This window comes from Triturus cristatus, chromosome 7, assembly GCF_964204655.1.
Source record: "Triturus cristatus chromosome 7, aTriCri1.1, whole genome shotgun sequence".
Classification (NCBI taxonomy): domain Eukaryota; kingdom Metazoa; phylum Chordata; class Amphibia; order Caudata; family Salamandridae; genus Triturus; species Triturus cristatus.
The window spans coordinates 1712961207-1712976104 of record NC_140590.1 but is presented as its reverse complement, the minus strand read 5'-3'; positions in this window follow the sequence as shown (position 1 = coordinate 1712976104).

Here is a 14898-nt window from a genome sequence, read left to right as displayed (position 1 = left end):
AATATAATTTTAAACATGGTGTTGAATATTCTTTCTTGTCAATTATTGGGTTTATATTTTTGATCATTATTGTATATGTTGTATAGATTATGTTTATTGATCAAGGACAGTCACAAAACCAGATCTGATCGACCTGATATAGATGCAGGGTGTTTAGGTGTTTTCTTTCCACAGGTTTATTGCTGGTAGAGTATTTGAGCGTGTGTTAGTGAAATGGGCCCTAGCGTATGATGAATGTAAGTGCGTGTAACTGTGTGATTACTCTATCCGTGGTAGTGGGCATATTTTAGATACCCTGATCCCTATCAATCCAAAGGACGGGCCCCTCTTATTCGTTTGATCTACTTACCCTATATTCCCCTATCCAGCAACTTAGATCAAGCGGGACGGGTCTGGTGTGTGTGCCTTCCATTAAGCGAGCATGGATGGGGGAGCTGTTCATTCCGCTTTATGGCTGCACAGCAATGGAACAAACTCCCCCTGAGCCTCTGGCTGGAGGGTTCGGAGGCCACTTTACGGAAAAAGGCTTATCTCTTTCCTGTTGCATAGTCACTCGTTTTAGGATAGGTCTTAGCGGAAGAGGGAAGTTTGCACCGCAGCGCAGGGACACACTGGCCTAGTGTAACCAGGCGCTTTACAAAATGTAATGAAAAAAAAATTATAATAATTTGCAAGAACATTGAGGGAATACTATTTTTACAGGTAGGCATATATTGACAGGATGGCTTTTAGGCGCCATATGTACAAGAGCTCATTTTTGGACCCACTGTATCTGTGGAAGCAGAACCACCAGGTCTGGGTAGACTGAGTAGCTGCACCACCCAAAAGCAGCCTAGATGTGGAGCAGGTTTTCACGGTTGCACATAACCATTAGTTCCAGGACACAGCCTGCCCTGTCTGTGCCAGTGCAAACCTTCAATATCTTAAAAGAGGGAAGCAGGGAGAACCCGGTGGCTATAAATCCACTTCATGAAAGGCCTGCTTGTCACAGTGGAAGTGGTAAAGGTTGAAAATCAGATCAGGAATGCCACAGTCATTACACACAGTTAAAGACAAGACAGAGGTATAGCCTTGTCATTACAGGCTTTTATTTTTGGTGTAGAGATGTAGTTCAGATCGCCTAAGCATATCTTGGGGTTAATTTGCGACTGCAGTTTTATTTGTAGCCATTTCAATCAAAGACACCAGAACCTATTTATTAGTGAAAACTTTGCATGGGATCTTTGAATGCTTGGCAGCCTCAAAAGGGACTCAAGAATATGTTAGTTTTAGCAAAAACCAAAGGAAATGATGGACGGAGTGTTGAACATTGCAAGCACTCACCCCCAGTCAACTGATCTGGGTTTAATCCAATACCATTCTTTAGCCCACTCTGCCACCCCAGTTCAGACATGGCCATATGCAAATCAGTCTGACCCTGTGCCTCATGGGAACAGTCTTTTTTGCTTTGTTCGCCATAAGTTGGCAGGGTATGCTCAGACGTGAGTCCCTTGCTCACTTTGCCACTGGATTCAAGCAAGCCTGGCTGAAGACGGCTGAAATGCCAGAAACCGGTCCTAGGAAGCTTGTTTCCGGTCCAGGGAAGACATGGCTTGGCAGTTTGGGCTGGACTGTTCCCATGAGGCACAGGGTCAGACTGATTTGCATATGGCCATGTCTGAACTGGGGTGGCAGAGTGGGCTAAAGAACGGTGATGGATTAAACCCAGATCAGTTGACTGGGGGTGAGTGCTTGCAATGTTCAACACTCCGTCCATCATTTCCTTTGGTTTTTGCTTTGTTCGCCATAAGTTGGCAGGGTATGCTCAGACGTGAGTCCCTTGCTCGCTTTGCCACTGGATTCAAGCAAGCCTGGCTGAAGACGGCTGAAATGCCAGAAACCGGTCCTAGGAAGCTTGTTTCCGGTCCAGGGAAGACATGGCTTGGCAGTTTGGGCTGGACTGTTCCCATGAGGCACAGGGTCAGACTGATTTGCATATGGCCATGTCTGAACTGGGGTGGCAGAGTGGGCTAAAGAACGGTGATGGATTAAACCCAGATCAGTTGACTGGGGGTGAGTGCTTGCAATGTTCAACACTCCGTCCATCATTTCCTTTGGTTTTTGCTTTGTTCGCCATAAGTTGGCAGGGTATGCTCAGACGTGAGTCCCTTGCTCACTTTGCCACTGGATTCAAGCAAGCCTGGCTGAAGACGGCTGAAATGCCAGAAACCGGTCCTAGGAAGCTTGTTTCCGGTCCAGGGAAGACATGGCTTGGCAGTTTGGGCTGGACTGTTCCCATGAGGCACAGGGTCAGACTGATTTGCATATGGCCATGTCTGAACTGGGGTAGCAGAGTGGGCTAAAGAAAGGTGATGGATTAAACCCAGATCAGTTGACTGGGGGTGAGTGCTTGCAATGTTCAACACTCCGTCCATCATTTCCTTTGGTTTTTGCTTTGTTCGCCATAAGTTGGCAGGGTATGCTCAGACGTGAGTCCCTTGCTCACTTTGCCACTGGATTCAAGCAAGCCTGGCTGAAGACGGCTGAAATGCCAGAAACCGGTCCTAGGAAGCATGTTTCCGGTCCAGGGAAGACATGGCTTGGCAGTTTGGGCTGGACTGTTCCCATGAGCCACAGGGTCAGACTGATTTGCATATGGCCATGTCTGAACTGGGGTGGCAGAGTGGGCTAAAGAACGGTGATGGATTAAACCCAGATCAGTTGACTGGGGGTGAGTGCTTGCAATGTTCAACACTCCGTCCATCATTTCCTTTGGTTTTTGCTTTGTTCGCCATAAGTTGGCAGGGTATGCTCAGACGTGAGTCCCTTGCTCACTTTGCCACTGGATTCAAGCAAGCCTGGCTGAAGACGGCTGAAATGCCAGAAACCGGTCCTAGGAAGCTTGTTTCCGGTCCAGGGAAGACATGGCTTGGCAGTTTGGGCTGGACTGTTCCCATGAGGCACAGGGTCAGACTGATTTGCATATGGCCATGTCTGAACTGGGGTGGCAGAGTGGGCTAAAGAACGGTGATGGATTAAACCCAGATCAGTTGACTGGGGGTGAGTGCTTGCAATGTTCAACACTCCGTCCATCATTTCCTTTGGTTTTTGCTTTGTTCGCCATAAGTTGGCAGGGTATGCTCAGACGTGAGTCCCTTGCTCACTTTGCCACTGGATTCAAGCAAGCCTGGCTGAAGACGGCTGAAATGCCAGAAACCGGTCCTAGGAAGCTTGTTTCCGGTCCAGGGAAGACATGGCTTGGCAGTTTGGGCTGGACTGTTCCCATGAGGCACAGGGTCAGACTGATTTGCATATGGCCATGTCTGAACTGGGGTGGCAGAGTGGGCTAAAGAACGGTGATGGATTAAACCCAGATCAGTTGACTGGGGGTGAGTGCTTGCAATGTTCAACACTCCGTCCATCATTTCCTTTGGTTTTTGCTTTGTTCGCCATAAGTTGGCAGGGTATGCTCAGACGTGAGTCCCTTGCTCACTTTGCCACTGGATTCAAGCAAGCCTGGCTGAAGACGGCTGAAATGCCAGAAACCGGTCCTAGGAAGCTTGTTTCCGGTCCAGGAAAGACATGGCTTGGCAGTTTGGGCTGGACTGTTCCCATGAGGCACAGGGTCAGACTGATTTGCATATGGCCATGTCTGAACTGGGGTGGCAGAGTGGGCTAAAGAACGGTGATGGATTAAACCCAGATCAGTTGACTGGGGGTGAGTGCTTGCAATGTTCAACACTCCATCTATCATTTCCTTTGGTTTTTGCTTTGTTCGCCATAAGTTGGCAGGGTATGCTCAGACGTGAGTCCCTTGCTCACTTTGCCACTGGATTCAAGCAAGCCTGGCTGAAGACGGCTGAAATGCCAGAAACCGGTCCTAGGAAGCTTGTTTCCGGTCCAGGGAAGACATGGCTTGGCAGTTTGGGCTGGACTGTTCCCATGAGGCACAGGGTCAGACTGATTTGCATATGGCCATGTCTGAACTGGGGTGGCAGAGTGGGCTAAAGAACGGTGATGGATTAAACCCAGATCAGTTGACTGGGGGTGAGTGCTTGCAATGTTCAACACTCCGTCCATCATTTCCTTTGGTTTTTGCTTTGTTCGCCATAAGTTGGCAGGGTATGCTCAGACGTGAGTCCCTTGCTCACTTTGCCACTGGATTCAAGCAAGCCTGGCTGAAGACGGCTGAAATGCCAGAAACCGGTCCTAGGAAGCTTGTTTCCGGTCCAGGGAAGACATGGCTTGGCAGTTTGGGCTGGACTGTTCCCATGAGGCACAGGGTCAGACTGATTTGCATATGGCCATGTCTGAACTGGGGTGGCAGAGTGGGCTAAAGAACGGTGATGGATTAAACCCAGATCAGTTGACTGGGGGTGAGTGCTTGCAATGTTCAACACTCCGTCCATCATTTCCTTTGGTTTTTGCTTTGTTCGCCATAAGTTGGCAGGGTATGCTCAGACGTGAGTCCCTTGCTCACTTTGCCACTGGATTCAAGCAAGCCTGGCTGAAGACGGCTGAAATGCCAGAAACCGGTCCTAGGAAGCTTGTTTCCGGTCCAGGGAAGACATGGCTTGGCAGTTTGGGCTGGACTGTTCCCATGAGGCACAGGGTCAGACTGATTTGCATATGGCCATGTCTGAACTGGGGTGGCAGAGTGGGCTAAAGAACGGTGATGGATTAAACCCAGATCAGTTGACTGGGGGTGAGTGCTTGCAATGTTCAACACTCCGTCCATCATTTCCTTTGGTTTTTGCTTTGTTCGCCATAAGTTGGCAGGGTATGCTCAGATGTGAGTCCCTTGCTCACTTTGCCACTGGATTCAAGCAAGCCTGGCTGAAGACGGCTGAAATGCCAGAAACCGGTCCTAGGAAGCTTGTTTCCGGTCCAGGGAAGACATGGCTTGGCAGTTTGGGCTGGACTGTTCCCATGAGGCACAGGGTCAGACTGATTTGCATATGGCCATGTCTGAACTGGGGTGGCAGAGTGGGCTAAAGAACGGTGATGGATTAAACCCAGATCAGTTGACTGGGGGTGAGTGCTTGCAATGTTCAACACTCCGTCCATCATTTCCTTTGGTTTTTGCTTTGTTCGCCATAAGTTGGCAGGGTATGCTCAGACGTGAGTCCCTTGCTCACTTTGCCACTGGATTCAAGCAAGCCTGGCTGAAGACGGCTGAAATGCCAGAAACCGGTCCTAGGAAGCTTGTTTCCGGTCCAGGGAAGACATGGCTTGGCAGTTTGGGCTGGACTGTTCCCATGAGGCACAGGGTCAGACTGATTTGCATATGGCCATGTCTGAACTGGGGTGGCAGAGTGGGCTAAAGAACCGGAATGGATTAAACCCTGATCAGTTGACTGGGGGTGAGTGCTTGCAATGTTCAACATTCCGTCCATCATTTCCTTTGGTTTTTGCTTTGTTCGCCATAAGTTGGCAGGGTATGCTCAGACGTGAGTCCCTTGCTCACTTTGCCACTGGATTCAAGCAAGCCTGGCTGAAGACGGCTGAAATGCCAGAAACCGGTCCTAGGAAGCTTGTTTCCGGTCCAGGGAAGACATGGCTTGGCAGTTTGGGCTGGACTGTTCCCATGAGGCACAGGATCAGCCTGATTTGCATATGGCCATGTCTGAACTGGGGTGGCAGAGTGGGCTAAAGAACGGTGATGGATTAAACCCAGATCAGTTGACTGGGGGTGAGTGCTTGCAATGTTCAACACTCCGTCCATCATTTCCTTTGGTTTTTGCTTTGTTCGCCATAAGTTGGCAGGGTATGCTCAGACGTGAGTCCCTTGCTCACTTTGCCACTGGATTCAAGCAAGCCTGGCTGAAGATGGCTGAAATGCCAGAAACCGGTCCTAGGAAGCTTGTTTCCGGTCCAGGGAAGACATGGCTTGGCAGTTCGGGCTGGACTGTTCCCATGAGGCACAGGGTCAGACTGATTTGCATATGGCCATGTCTGAACTGGGGTGGCAGAGTGGGCTAAAGAACGGTGATGGATTAAACCCAGATCAGTTGACTGGGGGTGAGTGCTTGCAATGTTCAACACTCCGTCCATCATTTCCTTTGGTTTTTGCTTTGTTCGCCATAAGTTGGCAGGGTATGCTCAGACGTGAGTCCCTTGCTCGCTTTGCCACTGGATTCAAGCAAGCCTGGCTGAAGACGGCTGAAATGCCAGAAACCGGTCCTAGGAAGCTTGTTTCCGGTCCAGGGAAGACATGGCTTGGCAGTTTGGGCTGGACTGTTCCCATGAGGCACAGGGTCAGACTGATTTGCATATGGCCATGTCTGAACTGGGGTGGCAGAGTGGGCTAAAGAACGGTGATGGATTAAACCCAGATCAGTTGACTGGGGGTGAGTGCTTGCAATGTTCAACACTCCGTCCATCATTTCCTTTGGTTTTTGCTTTGTTCGCCATAAGTTGGCAGGGTATGCTCAGACGTGAGTCCCTTGCTCACTTTGCCACTGGATTCAAGCAAGCCTGGCTGAAGACGGCTGTATGCCAGAAACCGGTCCTAGGAAGCTTGTTTCCGGTCCAGGGAAGACATGGCTTGGCAGTTTGGGCTGGACTGTTCCCATGAGGCACAGGATCAGACTGATTTGCATATGGCCATGTCTGAACTGGGGTGGCAGAGTGGGCTAAAGAACGGTGATGGATTAAACCCAGATCAGTTGACTGGGGGTGAGTGCTTGCAATGTTCAACACTCCGTCCATCATTTCCTTTGGTTTTTGCTTTGTTCGCCATAAGTTGGCAGGGTATGCTCAGACGTGAGTCCCTTGCTCACTTTGCCACTGGATTCAAGCAAGCCTGGCTGAAGATGGCTGAAATGCCAGAAACCGGTCCTAGGAAGCTTGTTTCCGGTCCAGGGAAGACATGGCTTGGCAGTTCGGGCTGGACTGTTCCCATGAGGCACAGGGTCAGACTGATTTGCATATGGCCATGTCTGAACTGGGGTGGCAGAGTGGGCTAAAGAACGGTGATGGATTAAACCCAGATCAGTTGACTGGGGGTGAGTGCTTGCAATGTTCAACACTCCGTCCATCATTTCCTTTGGTTTTTGCTATGTTAGTTTTAGCCCCGATTGAGATTTAGGTGATGATTGAAAAGTCTCATATTCCAGGAGGAAATGATAAATGCAGATGAACAACTGCTGGATTCCTCTGCCAAACAGTCCCTGTGGTGGAGGAAAAGATGCTGTCTATTCTCCTCCAGATTAAGCATTAGAATGGCCCTGGACTCACAATCTGCGTGAACCCCCATTAGGCACTGATCTGAACAGGAATGAAACCTGTAGGTCTTACGTCTGTTGCTGATGGTAAATACACAGGACACAGGCCCCCAAGGTTGACTGCTGGGTGCTACAAGACAGGTATTCCCTCCACCGCAGAGTATGGATGCAGATATAAGGGGGGCCAAAGCCATGTATGTTTCTTTTCACTGTCATGTTCCCTTTAATATCATCTACAAGACATTCCTGTGCGAAAATGTTTCTGTAAACATTATGCTGTAGACCCTAGTGATCATATCTCACAGGTGATTGAGCAGATAGATGCAGTTACTGTGGGGTTCATTCATTCTTTGGCGTGCGGACTGTCAATGGATGCCCGATCCTCAACTTCCCTCGAAAAGGACTGCTGACCATATCTAGAAATCAGAGACCATCTCTGGGGCATCTATGTGGCTTACGTTTATCCACCAATCCAGTGTATGCTTGGAAGGCACAGTTGAGAGAAGAGTGATCCCTAAGTTTTTTCCCTGATAGGCATTCTTTTTAGTAACTGAAGCAAATTCTTAAAGAGAAAACTGTTTCCAGAAGAAAAGAAACCAATTACCCTGAAGTGCCGGGAATTTTCTACCTAAGTGTAAAGGCCACTGTTTAATTTCTCTGTACTCGTCCATCATATATTGCATGGCAGATTGGCAAACATTCTACAGATGGGCTCTGCACCCTTAACAGGATGATGCAGCTGTGACATGGCACCCTGTGGTGGATGAGCCACCAGGTCAGACGTTTATGACAGTGGAGTCATGTCTCCACTACCCCAAACTCAGTACTTCTCTTACTCTAAATCCAAAGGTGGGATGGCGACTTTGGCAGCTTTGTCACTTTATGGCATGACTCTCTCTCCACCCTATTATGTATGATGCCACAAGTCACTGGAGTGTTCGCCATTATTATGAGGTGAATGAGAACAGGGCGCATGTGGCCATGGATTCTTTTAGGAGGAAGTGCTCTACACAGCCCAATGGAGGCAGAATAACATATATCTCCTATAGTGTACTGGTGGCCTGGTGGACTCCCTTGCCAGGACCAGATGTGATAGAAGTATTTTCCAGGTGTGTGCATGAAATATGCCTATAGGCTAGATATTCTGTGAGGTTGAGAGATATTGTTTTGGTATTTGTTTGTTTTGTGGAAGCCTTTATTGACACTGGCACTTTTTATAGCCCAGGTTGCAACTCAATGAAAGGCCCTGTCTGTTTTCGACTCCTGTGAGCAGAAAAAAACTTTAAGGGGATCCCAATATTTGGGCAAATAGACATCATGTTCACCCAAATGCCATAATTCTTGACCTTCTGAGGTGGAAGACAGAATGCCTTCAGACCTTGGACCCAACCTGATGCAGGCGACTTGAGAAAAGAGCACTAAATTACTTTCCTACCTTCTGTTTGGGGTGTGTGCAGTACCCAGTTCTGTTAGTCTCCCCTGCACACCCCTAGATGTGTAGGATTAACTATCACAAGCAACTTAGGAAATGGCCTATTCCATGTAGTGGTTAATTGGGAAAAGCTAATCCTCAACAGTGATCCATAGGCTAGCATTATTGCTCCAATGAGAAAATTTTACTGACCTTATTTGGTGGGTGTCAAGGGCTATAGTGGACACAGTGAAATAGAGGTAGGGAGTGTCGGGTGCTTGGCAAGAGGACTTACAAAAAAGCGACACTTGATATCTTTGCCTATACCATCCACAACCACCTGTGTGATGCAGAGCCATTAGGTATCATGGTGTGTGGTGCAAGTGTGCCCAGGGGACTGGAGCGAGACCTTTGTGAACAGCTTTAGATTCTACATTTAAAACAGTGTTTACTGCCACAAGTGTATCCTGCAGAGTGACAGAGAATGACGCCTACAGAAACATAGCAAAACTGTGTACAGCAATTCCTGCAAAGGAGAACTCATGCTACATTATTAAAGAACACCCAATAAGTCAGATATCCAGAAGACAAGGGCAATTCAGATCTGTTATCATTTCAAACACATCCTCCTTGAAAAAATGCACAAGTACCAAGAAGAATCTCCATCAGGGTCATCAAATTTATAGAATACAAAATGAAGTCACTTAGTGGAAGGCTCCTGCTTAACTAAGAACCAGAGAAACAGCAGTGGTATAAAGAATAAGCATTGGCGTATCCAATAGGTCTCACCTTTGGGGCCTTATAAGTGTTTAGGCAGAGCTATTGACTTTGCCAATGTGTTTAAGCTGTGCTGTAGAGAAGTGTGGCTGCTGTGCAGCATGCTGAAAAGTTGTAATAAAAAAGTGGCAGAAGCATTATTGTTACCTTACATATGACCAAGAAGGCATTATGTCCAACAGAACGACCATATTAAAAAAATGTACAATAAAAAATGTCCTCATTTTTCTTTTGTTCTTGCAATACTTGTTAAAGTTTTTTTTGAGGGGGCATAGACAATTGGAGGTTGAAGGTTGTGAACTAGTACCTGTATTGTAACACTTGCAGCGGCCAGATGCTAGGGGAGAATCAACAGATGGCAGATTCCAAGAGCAGGCTGAGGTGGTGTTGAGTGATGTTGAGGTGGTAGTGGTGGTGGTGGTGGTGACTGGTGTTGAGACGATGCTGAGGTGATGCTGAATAATACTTAGGTCTTGCTGAGCGTTGATGATGTGGTGGTGTACTATTGCAAAGGCGATGCTGAGTGATACTGATGTGGTGTTGAGTGATGTTGTGGTGGTGCTGAGTGATGCTGTTGTGGTGCTGAGTGATGCTGTGGTGGCGCTGAGTGATATAGTTGTGGCCCCGATTAATGCTGTGGTGGTGCTGAGTGATGCTGTAGTAGTGCTGAGTGATGCTGTGGTGGTGCTGAGTGAAGCTGTGTTGGCCGTGAGTGATGCTGTGTTGGCCGTGAGTGATGCTGTGTTGGCCGTGAGTGATGCTGTGGTGTTGCTGAGTGATGCTGTGATGTTGCTGAGTGATGCTGTGGTGGCGCTGAGTCAGTGAGAGAGAGTCAGTGAGAGAGAGTCACACAGAGAGAGTCAGTGATAGAGTCAGTGAGAGAGAGTCAGTGAAAGAGAGTCAGTGAGTGAGTGAGAGTGAGTCAGTGAGAGAGAGAGAGTTAGTCAGTGAGAGAGAGTGAGTCAGTCAGTGAGAGAGAGTGAGTCAGTCTGGGAGAGGGAGTGAGAGTGTCTGTGAGAGTCTGAGAGAATATCTGTGAGAGTCTGTGAGAGAGTGTCTGTGAGAGTCTGTGAGAGTGTGAGAGAGTCTGTGAGAGAGTGTCTGTGAGAGAGTGTCTGTGAGAGAGTGTATGTGAGAGTCTGTTAGAGAGTGTCTGTGAGAGTCTGTTAGAGTGTCTGTGAGAGTCTGTGAGAGTGTCTGTGAGAGTCTGTGAGAAAGTGTCTCTGAGAGAGTGTCTGTGAGAGTCTGTGAGAGAGTGTCTGTGATAGAGTGTCTGTGAGAGTCTGAGAGAGTGAGAGAGTGTCTGTGAGAGAGTGTATGGGAGAGTCTGTGAGAGAGTGCCTGTGAGAATCTGGGAGAGAGTGTCTGTGAGAGAGTGTCTGTGAGAGAGAATCTGAGAGATTGTCAGTGAGAGTGTCTGTGGGAGTGTCTGTGAGAGAGTGTCTGTGAGAGAGTTTCTGTGAGAGAGTGTCTGTGAGAGTAATTGTCCTCTGTGTTGTACGTGGTAGCCGCTTGTCTTTTGCTAAACATTGTATCTGCTTTTAAAAATACAAAAACTTACCTGAAAACTGTCGTTTTTATCTGTCACGGCGTTTTTGCCAAGTTCATTTTGCTTTTCTCCCCCTGACACTCCCCTCCCTTGGCCTTATCCTATCGGGTGTAAGGAGGTGGAGCAAGAGGGTGGGGCTTTGTTACAAATGCCCATGGCAGCGCGGGAGCGTAGCGGACGTGCGCAGCGGGCGTGCCGAGGGCGCACCGAAGGCGCCCCTAAGGCAAGCCCGTCTGCGCCCGTCCGCACCCTGCCGGACCCCGGGGCCACACACCTTGGCCCAGCCACTACGTACTCTTCTAATTATTTGCGCTCATTAGCAAAGTGCTGCTCACCTTTGAGTCAACCCATTACTGATCGCCTCTCAGAACATAACATCTACGTGCACTCCCCCAATCATTGTACCCCACTCGTTCGTAGCTCTCAATCCCCTATTATTGGTTCCCTTGTACCCACAACGTCTACTACGTTACGTATACTTTACCTTAACACCCGATCTTTGGTCAAACACCAAATGGATATATTTTTGTTACTTAGTCTTGAGCAGCCGGACATTCTCCTGCTTACGGAGACCTGACTCACCCAGAACTCATCTCCCGATATTTTAGCAGCCCTCCCTTCAGATTACTATATTTTAGCCACCAATCGACTCCACGGCAAAGGAGGTGGTGGAGTGGCGGCCATATCCATAAGAACCACGTCTTCACTGCCCTCAGCCCTATGACTATTCCTGAAGTGGACAGCTTAGTAATCAGGCTGGAGGCCGTCTCCGGTTCTACTGTTCTGGTGTTGCTATACCATCCCCCCTTCTCCATGCCCACTTTTCCCTCAGCTCTTTGTGAATATATGGCTAATCTTTTTACTAACTATGCAAGCATCATGTTAATAGGCGATTTGAACTAATGGTTTAATGACGCCTGCGGTGGGCCCCAAGCCACTGAATTGTCAGAACTACTTGTTAGCCTGAATTTCACTCAAAACGTTTCTGCGCCTACCCATGCTAAAGGACACATCCTCGACCACATATGGACCTCAAATCTCACTCTGTCTGCGCTCTCTGTCTCACCTTGCATCTGGTCCGATCACCATCTTATTGATTTCACGCTCACCGCCACCATTTCTCCTAAGACCACTTCAAAAGCCGGCGGCACATCGAAGAAATGGAGTTCCATTGATAAACACTCATTTCTTGACACTTTAGCTAGATCTTGCCCCCCCTTTAATCCGGACGTTGAGATCATGAATACTGCCATCTCTAACTGGCTACTTAAAGCCTGCAATATTCATGCCCCTCTTACTAAATCCACTCGATCTCGACTTTTTGATGCTCATAAATGGTTCTCGACGGAACTTAGGAAACAGAAACTAGAATTAAGGCAAAAAGAAAGAAAATGGAGAGCACACTATACTTTGGAGGATAAACTACAGTTTTCCTCAGCCCGCAATGACTACAAAAAGAACTTACGCGAGGCCAAAGCCGCCTACTTTTCTGCCAAAATTCTCAATGCCCAAAACAAATCCAAGGAGATCTTTTCCATTATTAACGATCTGTGTAATTCCGACAGAATTCATCCTGATCAGCCATCTACTCAGGAGTTCTGTAGTTCGCTGAATGTATTCTTCTTGGACAAGATCTCCACAATCAAGGCCAGCATCCCTGCTACACGCTGCCCTGACCTCGCTGATCTCGTCGTGAATAATCCCGCTACTCTGGACCACTTTCCTGCTCTATGCCCTCTGTCGCTTTCAGAACTATTGGTCCGTGTTAAATCTGGGTCACCCAACGACTGTTGCCCCCCTCATATTCTAAAAGAGGTTGTATCTGCCCTTCCTCATGTTGCACTTCCTTTCCAAAACGAATCCCTCACCCAAGGTATAGTTCCTTCCGCTTTCAAGGATGCAATAGTAGTTCCGCTACAAAAAAAACCCGGGACTGATCTCCTGAACCACTCTAATTATCGCCCTATTTCTTTGCTTCCTTTTCTGGCTAAAATCCTTGAGGCCCATGTCACTAATTCTCTCTCATACTTCATTGAACAAACCGAGTACTTGGAACCAAATCAAGCCGGTTTCCGCCCTGCTCACTCCACGGAGACAGTCATTCTCGCTGTGCTAGACACTCTGCGTGCAAATGCGGACAAAGGCAATCACCAAGCCCTCATTCTTCTAGACCTGTCGGCTGCGTTTGACACGGTGGATCAAAACATCTTGTTATCCCGTGTCAAACAAGCAGGTATTCAGGGCTCTGCCTATAACTGGATTAAATCCTTTCTGCAAGATAGAATGCAGGCAGTGCGCCTAGGCTCTTTCACCGCCCCCAAGGTGTCTACCACCTGTGGAGTGCCCCAGGGCTCGTCACTCTCCCCCCTCCTTTTCAATCTCTATCTTAGACCCCTCATCAGCTCCTTAACAAAGAAGAAGGTCACAACTTTCAACTACGCAGATGACCTCCAACTTATTTTCACATTAGATGGCCTTAACTCAGCCTCTGATTTTCAAGCCACCATGCTACATATTCAGCGCTGGATGAATCTTAACCATCTCAAGCTCAACCCTGGCAAGACTGAGCTCATTCTGCCAGGCACCAGCGCAACCATTTGGGGCCCTCAATTTTGGCCCATTGACCTCGGCCCACCTCCCTCTCCTTCTTCCTCTGTGAAGAGTCTCGGAGTGACTTTGAACGCCGACTTGTCACTTAGGGGACAGGTGGGGTCCGTAGTCTCCTCTTGTGCTTTTCAGCTGCGGAAAATCAAAAAAATTGCTCATCTTCTTACTCCATCGGCTCTTACGCAGGCAGTCATCGCCCTTGTACTTTCGCGTCTTGATTTTAGTAATTCCATTTACTTTGGCTTAACTATGTTCTTACTCAAACGTCTCCAAATGATACAGAACCAGGCAGCCAGACTAATCCTTAAGCAACCTAAATGGCATTCTGCCAGACCTCTCCTGACTAAACTACACTGGCTCCCTATTGCTCAACGTACAGCCTTCAAGATTGGCTGCCTTCTCTTTAAATCTCTGCATTGCAAGAGCCCTAAATTTCTCAGTAACCTGATCACCAAATACACTCCTCTACGCTCTCTACGCTCTGGCAACCTCATGCTTCTAGCTATCCCAACCTTTAAACGGAAACGCCAGGGAGGGTGCAGGTTCTCATACCTTGCACCTGTCCTCTGGAATTAATTACCTCTTCACATCCGAATGCAGAACAACCTACTGAGTTTTAGAAAAGCATTGAAAACACAGTTGTTTGCATTATCATGCAATTAGTCCTTCTGCCACGTATCCTGATGACAACGTAGCGCCATGAAACCTCCGGGTGTACGTGCGCTTTATAAATTCATCTTAACATAACATTACATAACAGAGTATCTGTGAGAGTGTCTGTGAGAGTGTCTGGCAGAGAGTGTCTGTGTGAGAGTGTCTGTGTGAGAGTGTCTGTGAGAGAGTGTCTGTGAGAGAGTATCTGTGAGAGAGTATCTGTGAGTTTGAGAGTGTGTCTGTGAGAGTCTGTGAGAGTATCTGAGAGAGTGTGAGAGAGTGTCTGTGAGAGAGTGTCTGTGAGAGTCTGTGAGAGTGTCTGTGAGAAATTGTGAGAGAGTGTCTGTGAGAAATTGTGAGAGAGTGTCTGTGAGAGTCTGTGAGAGAGTGTCTGTGAGAGTCTGTGAGATTCTGTGAGTGTCTGAGAGAGAGTGTCTGTGAGAGAGTGTTTGTGAGAGAGTGTCTGTGAGTGAGAGTCTGTGAGAGTGTGAGAGAGTGTGTGAGAGAGTGTCTGTGAGTCAGTGAGAGAGTGTCTGTGAGAGAGTCTGTGAGAGTGTCTGTGAGAGAGTGTCTGTGAGAGAGTGTCTGTGAGTGAGAGTCTGTGAGAGAGTGTTTGTGAGACTGTGAGAGTGTCTGTGAGAGCATGTCTGTGAGAGAGTGTCTGTGAGTCTGTGAGAAGGTGTCTGTGAGAGTCC